The following is a 12,148-nucleotide window of genomic DNA, read 5'->3' as shown; positions in this document are numbered from 1 at the left end:
TTCTTTTCACTCATTGTTTCAGTGAAATAAAGACAAAACGTGAGAATGATATCACAGAATTAGATTTCAAAGCAACCATTCAGACTCATGTGAGAGTCAAGGAAGGAAGGCAGGCGGGGTGAAGGAAGTGCGCAGGAAGTGTATCAACATGGACTTAAACTTGGCACACACACACACACACACACACACACACACACACACAGAAACACAAAGAATATAGAGATATGATAAGGAGAAACTATTTTTTTAGGTTGAGGTTAAATGAAAAACACAAACTTAAGCCAAAAAAAAATTCACTAACCACACTGACACAACCTCTGCTGTACACCTTGTTATAAAAAGAAAAGAAAAATAATGTCTTCAGACAGTTCAGTGAAATGACCATGGCCATGAAATAGATATAACATAACTAACTGCAGAGCGAACTGCCAAACTGCACAGAAGGAGAGAAAGAGAGAGGGCACCCTCATTCACATTACTCTCAGCCAATTCAATCAATTAAAAATAGGATTCCGCATGAAAACATGGCCTCGGGGGTTTTTACAGAGCAAAGATGCAACATATTTCCCCTCTTAGTGAAAAACTGATGTCAACCTGGGATGCTCTGACTAGATGTCAATACCCAAGAACTGCACCCTCCTCTATCGTCAATAAATTGAATGTGCAATTCATCAGCCCAACTCTAGGAGACGGTATTTCTAATTAAAAAGGAGCTCATAAATTCGAGATTTTACAGGCCCAGCTCAGCTTGTAAATACACTGTAAATAAGTTGTAGTGAGTGGCTTCATGGGCAGATGACGGTTTGGGTTTGTGGTTAAACTCCCGTTGATGCCTTCATGGAACAGCACGCTGATTATAATTAATTTGATGATGGTTTCATTTTTGTGCTTTATTCTCTCTGAGGCAAAAAGCACACACTGTCTTTAAACTATCTATTCTATTCTGTTGTTGCGTTCGCTGCATGTTAAACACTCTTCCATATTCTTTTTGAAGCTCGGTGGGTCATATCTGATTGGATTAGCAGTTTGAGAGGACGCATTTGTCGGACCAATTAGAGCACTTCTGCGCACAGATGGAACCCTGAGATCTCTGGGGAGAACGCTGGGTCATTTTTGGGTTCTAAAAAAGCATAATGTACTGTAGAGTCGGCAAAAACAACACACCAGGTGTGTGTATATATTTGCTTGACCATCCCCCAGGCCTAAATAAGCCTGCTGTAAATAAGAATCCATTCAGTCAACATCCTGGTTAAATATGTTTAAAATTATCATAGGGTCATACACTATGTATTCAAACTTGCACGCACGCAAACTTGCACACATATTCTTACCTGTTATAGTGTACTTTGCTTTGTCAAAGTGAAATGGATCCCCAGAGAATCACATCTCAATGGCAGCTGGACGTCCTAGTCCTGGACAGAGAGAGAGACGGAGGAGACAGAGCAAAAGGGAGAGACAGAGGGAGAAGGGCGGGGGTTATTGAAGCTCACTGAACTGAAGTCCTTGTCATTTTTCACAATAGAGACAGATAGCCATAATATGTAGTGAATGTGGGGTGCAACATGAATAATGGCCCCCTCCAGATTGTGTGAATAACCCACTCAAACACAAAAACCAGACAGTTCACAAGCCACTATTGCTCATGATTGCTTGTTTAGTGTTTGTGTGTCTGTGCGCGCGCACACGTGCACGTGTGTGTGCTCTGCCTCGTAATGACCTCTTAAGTGTCGGGGTATCAAAGTCTATAATGGTCTATCTCTGTGCTCGCTGGCAGTTTACAGCTAAAAAGCTCTCTCGTGCCATGATAACTGGTTTATATGGGTGGCATTTCACTGCCAAATGCCAGAGACACTTTTTCAGAAAGGAAAATTGTTAGCGCTGCTCCTATAATGCAGAGTGGCAGTTATTCACCGTTAGAACGTCTCATATCTTTCTCTATCTGTGCCTTGTCTCCTTTCCCTACCTCCCTCTGCATCTTCCCCTGTTTTGCATCAGTATGTGCTTTTTGTCAAGAACCAACTCCCCCCACCTTCTACCCCAAACTACTTCTCTTGAGGGCAAACTCTACAGCCTCAGCTCACCAGGGTCAATCTCAGTGTGTGTGTGTGTGTGTGTGTGTGTGTATTCTGACACACATTACACATACAGTAGGGTTTGTGTCGTGTGTGCACCTCTTGGCATGCAAGCTGTAGTTCTGTGTGTGTTTACTGGGAGGGCTGATGGGGCCGAGGAAACAGCGTATATCTGTTTGGCCTTGAATTTGCTGTTTCAGAGTCTTTGAATGTGTGCCACGCAAGATTTTCGGAGGAACACAAAAACAAGTGCACCAAAATACTGTAACACACACACACACACACACACACACACACACACACACACACACACACAGGCATCCATACAGAGTGTCAGAACCTCGACCTCTGTAGAGCTCTCAGGCAGGACTGTGCAGTAATTGGGTAAGTATTGGCCAGTACAGGAGGCCATGAGCAATATCTCTGCAGTTGGGTGGGCAGAGACTGCCACCAAAAAATGATTTCACAGTGGATTCACAGAGCTGTACATGTATGTGTTTGCATGTATTTATGTGTATGCATGTCAATTAGTGTATGTACACCCCCAGTTACCTAGCACTATATTGCAGGAGAATCGCCAGAAGCAACAGAGCATTGGTGGTAAATAAGTTAGGCACTGAGCTCCCCCACAATACAGCACCTTCATTCATGTCTCTCTCGCTTCTCTCACAACACGCCATACATTATTCAAACGGAGCTGGTCGACAATGGAGGGATCAATGAATGAGGAATAGAGGAAGAGAAGTGGAAAAGAAACAGGTAGGGATGCACAGCCAAGAAGGTGGACGGACCAGGTTTGTATTAGGAGCTTGGCAGGGAATGAGATTTTTCATTAGGACTCATTTGAGTGAACCAGTGGAAAAAGGGAAGGGAAGATTCGAGATGCAGCCATTGCAAGTCCACGCATACATCAGCCGTTCACCATCGCTTTGTCCCCGAAGAGGAATTCTTCATTAAATCCTAATTTTGTTCACGTTTCTGTTGCCATAAGGCACAGCTTAACAGTTTTCTAGGGGACAATCTGGAGAGTGGCAACAGAATAAGACAGATGTTTTAATATATTTTGCCTATAGACGCACCAGTCCAGCCCAGTGCCACTAAGAACTACTTTCACACTGGATGATTTCATACTTCGCAAAACAGGATACAGTATTCCCCTTAGAGAGGTGGAAAGTAAGAATATCAAGGTCGAGGGGCATGACGCACATCCATCTTTAATGTGGGAGCCTGTAAGCTTATGTCTTAACACAAACTTGCAATTATTTTTAGCTATTCTTTTAACTGTAGCACATTCTTTCCCGAACCTTATAATAGTATTTTAGTTAACTGACCTTAACCATATCGTAGTTACCATGCACATATATTGGAGCAAGAAAACTTGCTGCTGAATGTTTGCAGAATCGTCTCATGTCAGGGTTCTTGTCCTGTGATGACAGAACTGAGAGAGGCCAAATTAAGGTGGTAAAAACTTTTTCTGTCACTGCTGTTGATATCAACAGATCTGCATCTGCATGGATCAATTACGTAATTTCAGGTCTTCCTTACTATAGTACATTTTTCAGTCACTGCAATAGCTGACTATCATTTGGAGATCAGGGCTAAGATTGAACAGCGTTTGAGTTCATAAGAGGGGATAGAAGCAAGATTTTGATTGAATCAAGGTGAGAAGACTCCTCTGAGGGCAACCAGCAGAGGAGCGAGGATGAGGACAACAGTAGAGAGATTTAGATGGGAAAAGAGTGAATGCTCATGGCTTTTACTTTTGTAAGAGCTGGGGAGGGGAGCTGGCCCACAGGGTTTTTGACAGCAAGTGGCTTAGCCTGACTGAACAATGGCCTCATGGGATGAGAAGGAAGAGGTTTTGTTTTTTTTAAGTCTCGGGGCTCAATGTCTTCCTGAAAAAAAAAAAAAAAAAAAAAAAAACACAGAATAGATTCCATATGATAGATGCTGACCATTTTCTCACAGTAAAACAATGGTGTTTTCTATTATGAGAGGCAGTGGCGGTATTGATGTCCCATGTCATTCCCATTACTCATGAGCCTGCTGCATGTAATTAGGATGACTCTACAGTATGCTTTCATGATGGTTTTTCATGTATTACTCTTTGTAATTACGCTTCAAACAACAGATTGCGCTATAAGACACCAGAAATGGCGTCTAATGCCTGTTGGTGGAGATTTATGGCACTTCTAAATGAAGCAATGTGATGCCTTCTTTTAAAGGGTGGAGGCCCCCCCCCCATATGTTCAATGTGAAAACCACAATTCTCCCTCGCGGCGTCGACAGATTTGATATAAGCAAGAAGAATATGGAGTAATAGTGTATATGGTCTATCCAGGCGTAAAATTAAAGAGTCTTGTCTATGTGCCCCACATAAATCTTTGGAAGAGAGAGAGAGTTAGAAAGAGAGAGAGAGAGGAAGGGAGGTGTACATGATGAAACAAAAAAACTGGTTGATTTGTCCACCTATTGTGAACCGTTGAACTGTAATCAACTGCACTCAACCCTGGACAATGAGATGTTTCAACACATGGGTGCACATACACATACACACAAAGAAAAATGACACACCGACATACATCATTCTGACCATAAAAATAGCCCAATTGACATGCATGGGTTTTACACAAAGAATGGTATTAAAATACCAAATACAATCTATCAAAGGCTTGCACACACTCACTCTACAGTAAAGGTCCTCGTCCAATTCCCTCTCACTCTCATCTTGATGTAAGTGATGGATACGGTCTCATCTATCATACATATATGGTCTGAACGAGAGCCAACCAGAGGGTTCAAAACGCACGTAGGCACACTGCAGGAGAACAGGCACACAATTTCTTGGTTAGAAAACAGACACGTGGTCCATGTAAGTTATTGCTGCAGGCCCACAGGCCAGAATGGTGCTCATCTGTCTTGGTGTGACACTATCAGGCTCCCTTGCAAAACACAGAGGTGGTAAAATGGCTTTATTGCAAAATGTGAAAGATACGTCGGGTACAAATTGACGGGTGCTGATACATGCCAAAGGTGCGTGATGCCTTTATCTCAAACGCGTTCCATTGTCCTCGGCAGAAGCTGAACCACGCAGCGGCTCTTTTCAGACTCGCATGTTGAGAAGGTGCTAAAAGTAAGCTAGCAGTTTCGAGCAGCATTCTCACACAGAATTATTCACCAGCCAGTCAGTGGGGATTTAACCTCAGGCAGAGTTAGGTGCTATGTTTACGCATGAGACAAGAATAGTTAGCTCGATAACATGAGGGAAAAACACAAAGCGGTGCAAATGATGTAAACATACATTATCAAGCCATTGATCACTACTGTGTTTGTTAATATCTTTGTTCCATCAAGCATGACCATCTAGTCATCCTCGCCCTCCTTCAGCCTATCACACTGCGCCATCAACTAAGCTCCAGATCAATACACGCTGGCACATATTCTCACTCCCCAAGACTTGGAATGAAAACGCCATTCGATATCAATCAAGATCACCACTGTGCCACTGAACAGGCACAATAAATGACAATATTATCTTTTTTAAAATTCACCATCAAACGACCAGTCACATCGAAAAGCTTCGAGTTAGATTATTCAGCCTGGTTTATGCTGAAAGGAACCAGATGAACCAGGAGTGGAAGATGTATGTAATGCAGTTAAAGTAAAAGCCCAGTAAGCAGGAAATTTAAGAGGAGCCTGGGGATGATGATATTACAGCAGACGCTGATTGTGGACAATCTGCTGAAGAAGGCAAAGATATGGAAAATATCACTAGATGCAGTATGGTGGATGAAGGAGGCGTGCAAACACTCGAAAAGCTGGGGCGAAGGAGAAATTGGAACAGTTAAACAATCCGCAAAAAATCTGGCATATTTTACAGTGACCATTCAAAATGAGTGACAAAGTGTTGTTCGTTGAAGTAAGCGGCGCTCAAAAACACAATGTCACTGCAACCGAACCTGAATTCCCCTTCTATTGTCTCAGTCGCTGAAGTCAACCAGCTCAGCCCTTTATTGGCAACACTGAATCAGGCTCTTAAACAATACCACATTTTCAAACCCTGCTGTAGTTTCCACCATTGATAAGAAATGTTGTGTTACACCACGGCGCTGGAAGATTTATGCCCCCAGCCCTGTGATGACCTCATTGTTCATTGCCCCATAATTCAAATCTGCTCCGCTGTGTTGCATCACAATGTGTATGACTCATTTCCAAGCACCCCATTCTCTAAACAAGTGAGACCTCCTCAGCACGCTAAAGTCAATGGCACAAAAAACACAGCAAAGAATTTCCCCATCAATACTGTGGTGCCTGACTTAAGACTTGCATATGCACACACACACACACGCACGCAGCAACACACTGTGTAAATGGACTGAACTGGGAGGAGAAGGGGGTGAGTGCTATTGTAAATGATTTCCTGCAGAGACCAAATAATCGGCAGACCTTTGAGTGAGCTTCTTACAATCACTCTGGCCTTGTACACTGATTTTCCATTCAGCTCCCTAATGGTTCTGTGTGTGTCACTAAATATACAGCTGCAGGCAATGTCTATGTGTGGCTCTCGGTGGGCGTGTGAGCATATACATGTGCCCGACCAGAGAAGTGCGAAAGTATGTGTGTGTGTGAGAGAGAGAGAGTGGAGGTAATTGATGTGTACCGCGTTGATGTGTGTTTGCATGCGTGCACGTGTGTGTCTGTGTGTTTCTACTGAGCGGTGACAGCTTTGAGTGGGGCGCGGGGAGGTGAAGGGCACACAGGAGAAGTGCGGACAGGAGATGTGTTGACTGGAAGAGCAAGTGTTTTTTCTTTGTGAAAGAGGGATAACAACGAGCGGGCGAGCGAGAGGTTCCAGAGGAACAATGGGCCGTGGATACAGTAGCGACCATGGAAAGCAGCTGCTTAAACACGGAGCGCTGACAGTAGAGGCCGTTCGCAGAATAAAACAGTTAGCCTCACAGCTCTGACTCTGAGTTGCAACATTTATGTGGTTATTGTGAACTGTGTTATAGAGAGGTTAAGATGAGCAGTCGAATAAAAATCAATGTTACAATCTGCATCTTTCTAAAACTGTTACCTTGAATAATTGTATTAAAAATTACAGAAGTGTACCTTTTCAACAGCCTCCTTACGCCACTTCAGAATGGCATGATAATAATCATATTCTTTACTTTATGTAGCCCCCTTCAAAGCAGTATTACAAGGTGTTTTGCAGCCACAATAAAAATTAAAAAAAAGAGACAAAAAGCTGCATGTGAAATAAATCCCGGGCTGCCAATGAAACATATTAAAGACTGAGACTGTTCAGCTGGTCACAGCAAAAGTCTGAGTTTTTTCGTCTGAAATAATTGTGAGATGTGACTGACTGTCGCCTCTCACGCTGATGACTCCAAAGGAAAAGCGGTGCGGTAGTGAAGCACAAGCCATCAGCACGTTTAATCTTACAGATCGCAATGCATCACATTCAATATTTGTTCTCTTTGGGATCTTTATAGTGGGAGTGTAGCCAGAAATTCAAAGCAGGGAAGAGCACAAGACATCACTGTGTCGCCACAATTTTAATATCCTAATAAATGGCTGTGGGGTGATTTTAGAATTAATTTAGACTGATTGATTTCTCAATAACTTTTATCCCGTGTGAGATGGATCACAACCTAAGGTCCTTGGGCTTGTTTAATTTGGTTGTTACAAAACTCTGATTAAAAACAAGATGCAATCAAACCTTTGAGGAGGTATGAGGACTTTTTAATATGTTCAACAGCTTTGCTTTTGCTACTTGTGGCTGCTTTTTGGGGGTGCTTCATTTGCAATTATACTCCAACACTCCAAAGCTCCAAAATACTCAATTTACTATCAAATAAGCCAAAGAAAAGCAGCAAAAAATTCAGCTTTTAGAAACTGGGACTAGGTTACGTTTGGTGTTTTTTGCTCGAAGAATTACTTTTAATTACTTTTGAAACTTAAATTTAATCAGTCTCAGCAAAATAATCAACTGATTGACTAATCAACTCTCAGCTTCAGCTCTAATTATTAGATTTAATCCGGCAGGTAACAGCAAGCCCTCTCTGGACCATATTTCTTTTTTGACCTGCACTGCAGCGCCACTGATTCAGAACCATTGCTGATTTAGCATCACAGAGCTGCTTATGTTGTTAGCAGTAGTATGATTACACCGTACTGCTAAACAATGCAATAACCACTAAGCAGGATTACAACATGTATCACTTTCAGCGATACGCAGACAGCACAGCTAACAGACAGCATGAGCAGTCAGGCCAGCAGTGTACATTTCCTCCAATCGGCCTCAAAATGTAGACAGATAATAGGCTGTGGTGGTTGGAGCAGAAAGCCTTCCAACCGTTCCATATTTAGGCAGAGTAAGACATCTATCTCTGGAGGGCTATTCTAGTCGAGGCTATAGGAGCAATGAGTCAGAGAATGCCCTGAGATCTGACAGCCAGTCGTCCACTACTGGTTTTCCCCCTTCCTAAGCACAGATCTAATAAGGTAGCAAAGTAACTGCGTAGTCCTGTCGTATGGTCTGAACCTCTTATAAGGTTGAACGTTATCAGTGGCGAGTTTCACACATTAAGAGAGGTGAACTGAGCTGATAGCTCCAGTGGATGGAGAAAAATGCAGAGGTTATTCTTTGAGCGACTGAAAAGGGTAGGAGGAAGGATGTGTTAACACATGACTGCGTGCTTTAGGTGGATGAGGAAGACTGGCAAGGATCTGGCCTCATTATTTCAATACGGGAGAGAGATGTCATCTAGCGCAGGAAGGGGCTTTTGAATTAGGTTAAACTCAGCGCACAAAGTGGGGTTGGGACTAGGAATGTGAATCATCGCTGCATTAGGGAACAGTGAAATTCTACAGCTCAGCTTTCATTGAAACTTAATATTATTATTGCAGAATTACGATTTGTTTTGGTTCTCCTCGCAGCTTAAGCCGCAAGAGTGACAATTTATTTATGCAGGAAGGTAGGTTGTCTCTGTGCGCACAATAAACACCACCTTCTGTTTATCTACAAGGCTCTCTGACACAAACCTTTACCTTGCAATGCATAAATTAACTAAACAGAGGACCGGATCCCTGGAACTGCAAATTCTTTAGGAAACGCTTATTAAAATGATTCTGGGGAAATCAGCCCTTAGGTTCTATGTGCCCACTAAACTGAATTAATTGCACAAGTGTTGAAGTTAGACTATCTAATAACCCTTGACGATGGAAAAAGACTTCAGTAACAAGCAGTTACACTTGTTACAAAACTGATTATATGCCTGCTTGTCTTAATATTCAAGTGTGTATATGTGTCTGTCTGTCTGCAATGGATTATGTTGTCTGCCAAGGTTTATTTTAACTGTCTCAAGGTTTCAATGTGCACACAAGATGTTTAAAATACGATCCCTTTCTCAAATCAGAGGCTGCTTCCATCGTAGGGTTAGATTATATTTTTTGGAGCCAACCAAATCTAAAGCAAATATTGCGTTACATTACGGCTCCAAACAAAGAAATTCATCCCTCGGTCAATCAAGCAGAACGATCACACGGCCATCGTAATGTGCACCCTGTTTTCTCCACTGAGGAGCTTAGTCTTTCTTGTGCATCATAACGAGTGCAATGAATGAGTGACCTAATAAACGGAGGACAGACAGACCTACAGTCAGCAGAATGCTTGATTGCTGCTGTTGCACATTATACAGCTTCAGGTGCTTAAGCAACATCAGTGCTGTGAAGGTGTCATGAGGTAACGTGGCCCAAGATGCTCTTTGACACACCTGCATTCATTCGGTTCTCTGGGGAGGCTATCCCAGCCTGTCAATCCAAAAACAGGAAAAACACAAATACTCTGGAAGCTACATTTTCCCCCACTGAAACCAGATAAACAACTTGACAGACACCTATATGACCAACTACTGCAGGATTTGGACAGAAAGATAGCAAGATGAAACAAATAATCAATTTGGCATGCAAACGCAGCCAAGTAACTGTAGGATCACTGACACAGACAGATGCACTGATGACAGATTATTTAGCGATCTTCATCACATCCACTAACATAATAATCTCCTTGGAGACAGGCCTGTACTTTAACAGATGCTGCCAAAATGGCAGCCGAGCAAATCTATGTCAAGTTTCTCCCAACATAGACATACAGATAACTGCTTACACTGCTCAGTGGAACCCTTGGATACACTTTTCTTAGCTGCAGCATTGACAGATGAGCCAACATATTGTCAGCCACTCCAACCTATAGAGTCAACAACCACCCTATATCATCACACTGAACACTGAGAGCTCCACAGGAGCTTGCACACAATATCTTGCTGATAGCCATTTGGATGTTCAGAGCCGTCATTCAAATGCGCCAGCCCACAGCCACCCAAGCAGACACAGACAGCAAATGAATATTGAGGGGCCCGCTGATTGCCAAATATCTGCATTCATTAGGGTGGCAGGCCACTTATGATTAACCATATAGTTCATCATCAGTATGGAGGCACAGAGGCTGTGTGGTTATTGGCTGCTTCATAGGGGAGTCTGCTGGACACAAGGAGTGCACTACATCTGTGGTCACACAAATCTGAAGCAGGGTGCTCTTTCCAGTTTAGGACAAAAATCGAAGAACTGTGCAACCTTCAGTAGTTTTCAGTAGCAGATCAAGGTCATCTGCAAACCCAGGACGCCCCCTCGGTAAATAAGAGCCACAGCTTTCACTCATGAATCCGCATGATTGACGTATCCTGGGGTGCACTGGCCTGCTGGATGCTCCTTTTCTAACAGAGTGGCTGGATTTACTCTGGATTTGAGACTGCGGCTGGCAAACCAGCACAGCTCAAAACAAGCTAACTGCATTCCAATATATTCAAATGACAGCCACATGAAATAGGACACAAAGAAACACCTGAGGGGGGTGAACACTTCTAATCTGTCATCCATCGTGCCAAAGCATACGATCTGTCTTTGCGCCCTGCACTGAGGCAAACACGCGGCTCCAGAATAATAATTATGTGTACACCTTGGCAGAGAAGCCGTCATGGGACAGCCTAATGTGATTGCATTGATTATTTGCCGGAGAGGTAATAGGTATCATTGCTTATTACTTCGCCTCAGCGACATCTCGCATCCGAGCGACGCCCATCCAGCCACAAGTCGCTGGACGATCATCTGCACAAATACGGGAACTGTGTTACATTTTACCCTCCTCGTCCATTAGAGCTAGTTTCCGCCCCCCACAAGTACAACAATCGCAGGCCACATTCCCATGGGCATCCGTGAGAACCAAAGTCAGCTCTGCCGTGTGGCGTTCGGAGCAGGTCAGTGACAGACACAGGTTGACATACAGCCAAGAGGTTTACAGACGTTCACCAGCGATGTCTGCAAAGAGGGGGGAATAAAATCTACATCATGTGTGAAGGAATAAAGAGCCGATCCTTACCGTATCACCAGTCGCAGCGTTGTCGGCGCATATATATACACATCCAGCGCACGGAGGAATAACCTTTTCTGCGCTCTCTCATACAGTCCCCAGAACGTAGGTCTTGAATAGAAAGATATCTTCCCAGCTGATAAATAATTTCAACGCCTGGATTCCGCGTCTGTGGTTAATTCTTGTGTTGCTGCTGCTGCTGCTGCTGCTGCCGCTGCCGCTGCTGCTACTGCTGCAAGAAAGGGGAAAAAAAGCCAGACGCGGACAAAAATGACCAAAAGAGGGGATAGAGATGAAGCTGAGGGTGTAATAAACCAACAGCTGCGTGCTTAGTATCCCGATCAGCGCTCACACAAGAGGATGTACCGCGTCCGTCCAAACGCACTAAGTCCAGTGAAGTGCCGGAGGAGGACAGAGGCGTATCTCTCTCTCTCTCTCTCTCTCTCTCTCTCTCTCTCTCTCTCTCTCTCTCTCTCTCTCTCTCTCTCCGTCTGTCTGTATCCCTTCCTCCCGCCCTCCCTTTCTCTCTCTTTATCTTTCCCGGCTGCCTTTATGTTCTTACTGACTTCTGCTGAAGTCCACAGACGCAGAGCGCAACGGAGCAGAGGACCGTGGTCAACGCACACACGCGCGCACAGAGAGAGAG

At 43.7% G+C, this 12,148-nt stretch overlaps 1 protein-coding gene across 1 annotated transcript in view; it reads right to left on the bottom strand.

Moving 5' to 3' along the window:
• The window catches only part of adgrl3.1 (adhesion G protein-coupled receptor L3.1), a 111,978-nt gene extending 100,051 nt beyond the window's left edge, over window positions 1-11,927 (bottom strand). Inside the window, exons 1-2 of the mRNA XM_070984590.1 lie at window positions 11,512-11,927; window positions 1,332-1,412 (exon numbers count right to left, since the gene is read on the bottom strand). The gene's annotated coding sequence lies outside the window, so the exon portion shown is untranslated. The remainder of the gene's footprint in view (window positions 1-1,331; window positions 1,413-11,511) is intronic.
• Between the last annotated feature and the right edge of the window lie 221 nt (window positions 11,928-12,148).

This window comes from Chaetodon trifascialis, chromosome 2, assembly GCF_039877785.1.
Source record: "Chaetodon trifascialis isolate fChaTrf1 chromosome 2, fChaTrf1.hap1, whole genome shotgun sequence".
Lineage (NCBI taxonomy): Eukaryota > Metazoa > Chordata > Actinopteri > Chaetodontiformes > Chaetodontidae > Chaetodon > Chaetodon trifascialis.
Note: the sequence above shows the minus strand (reverse complement) of the source record. Positions and strands in the feature narration are given on the sequence as shown.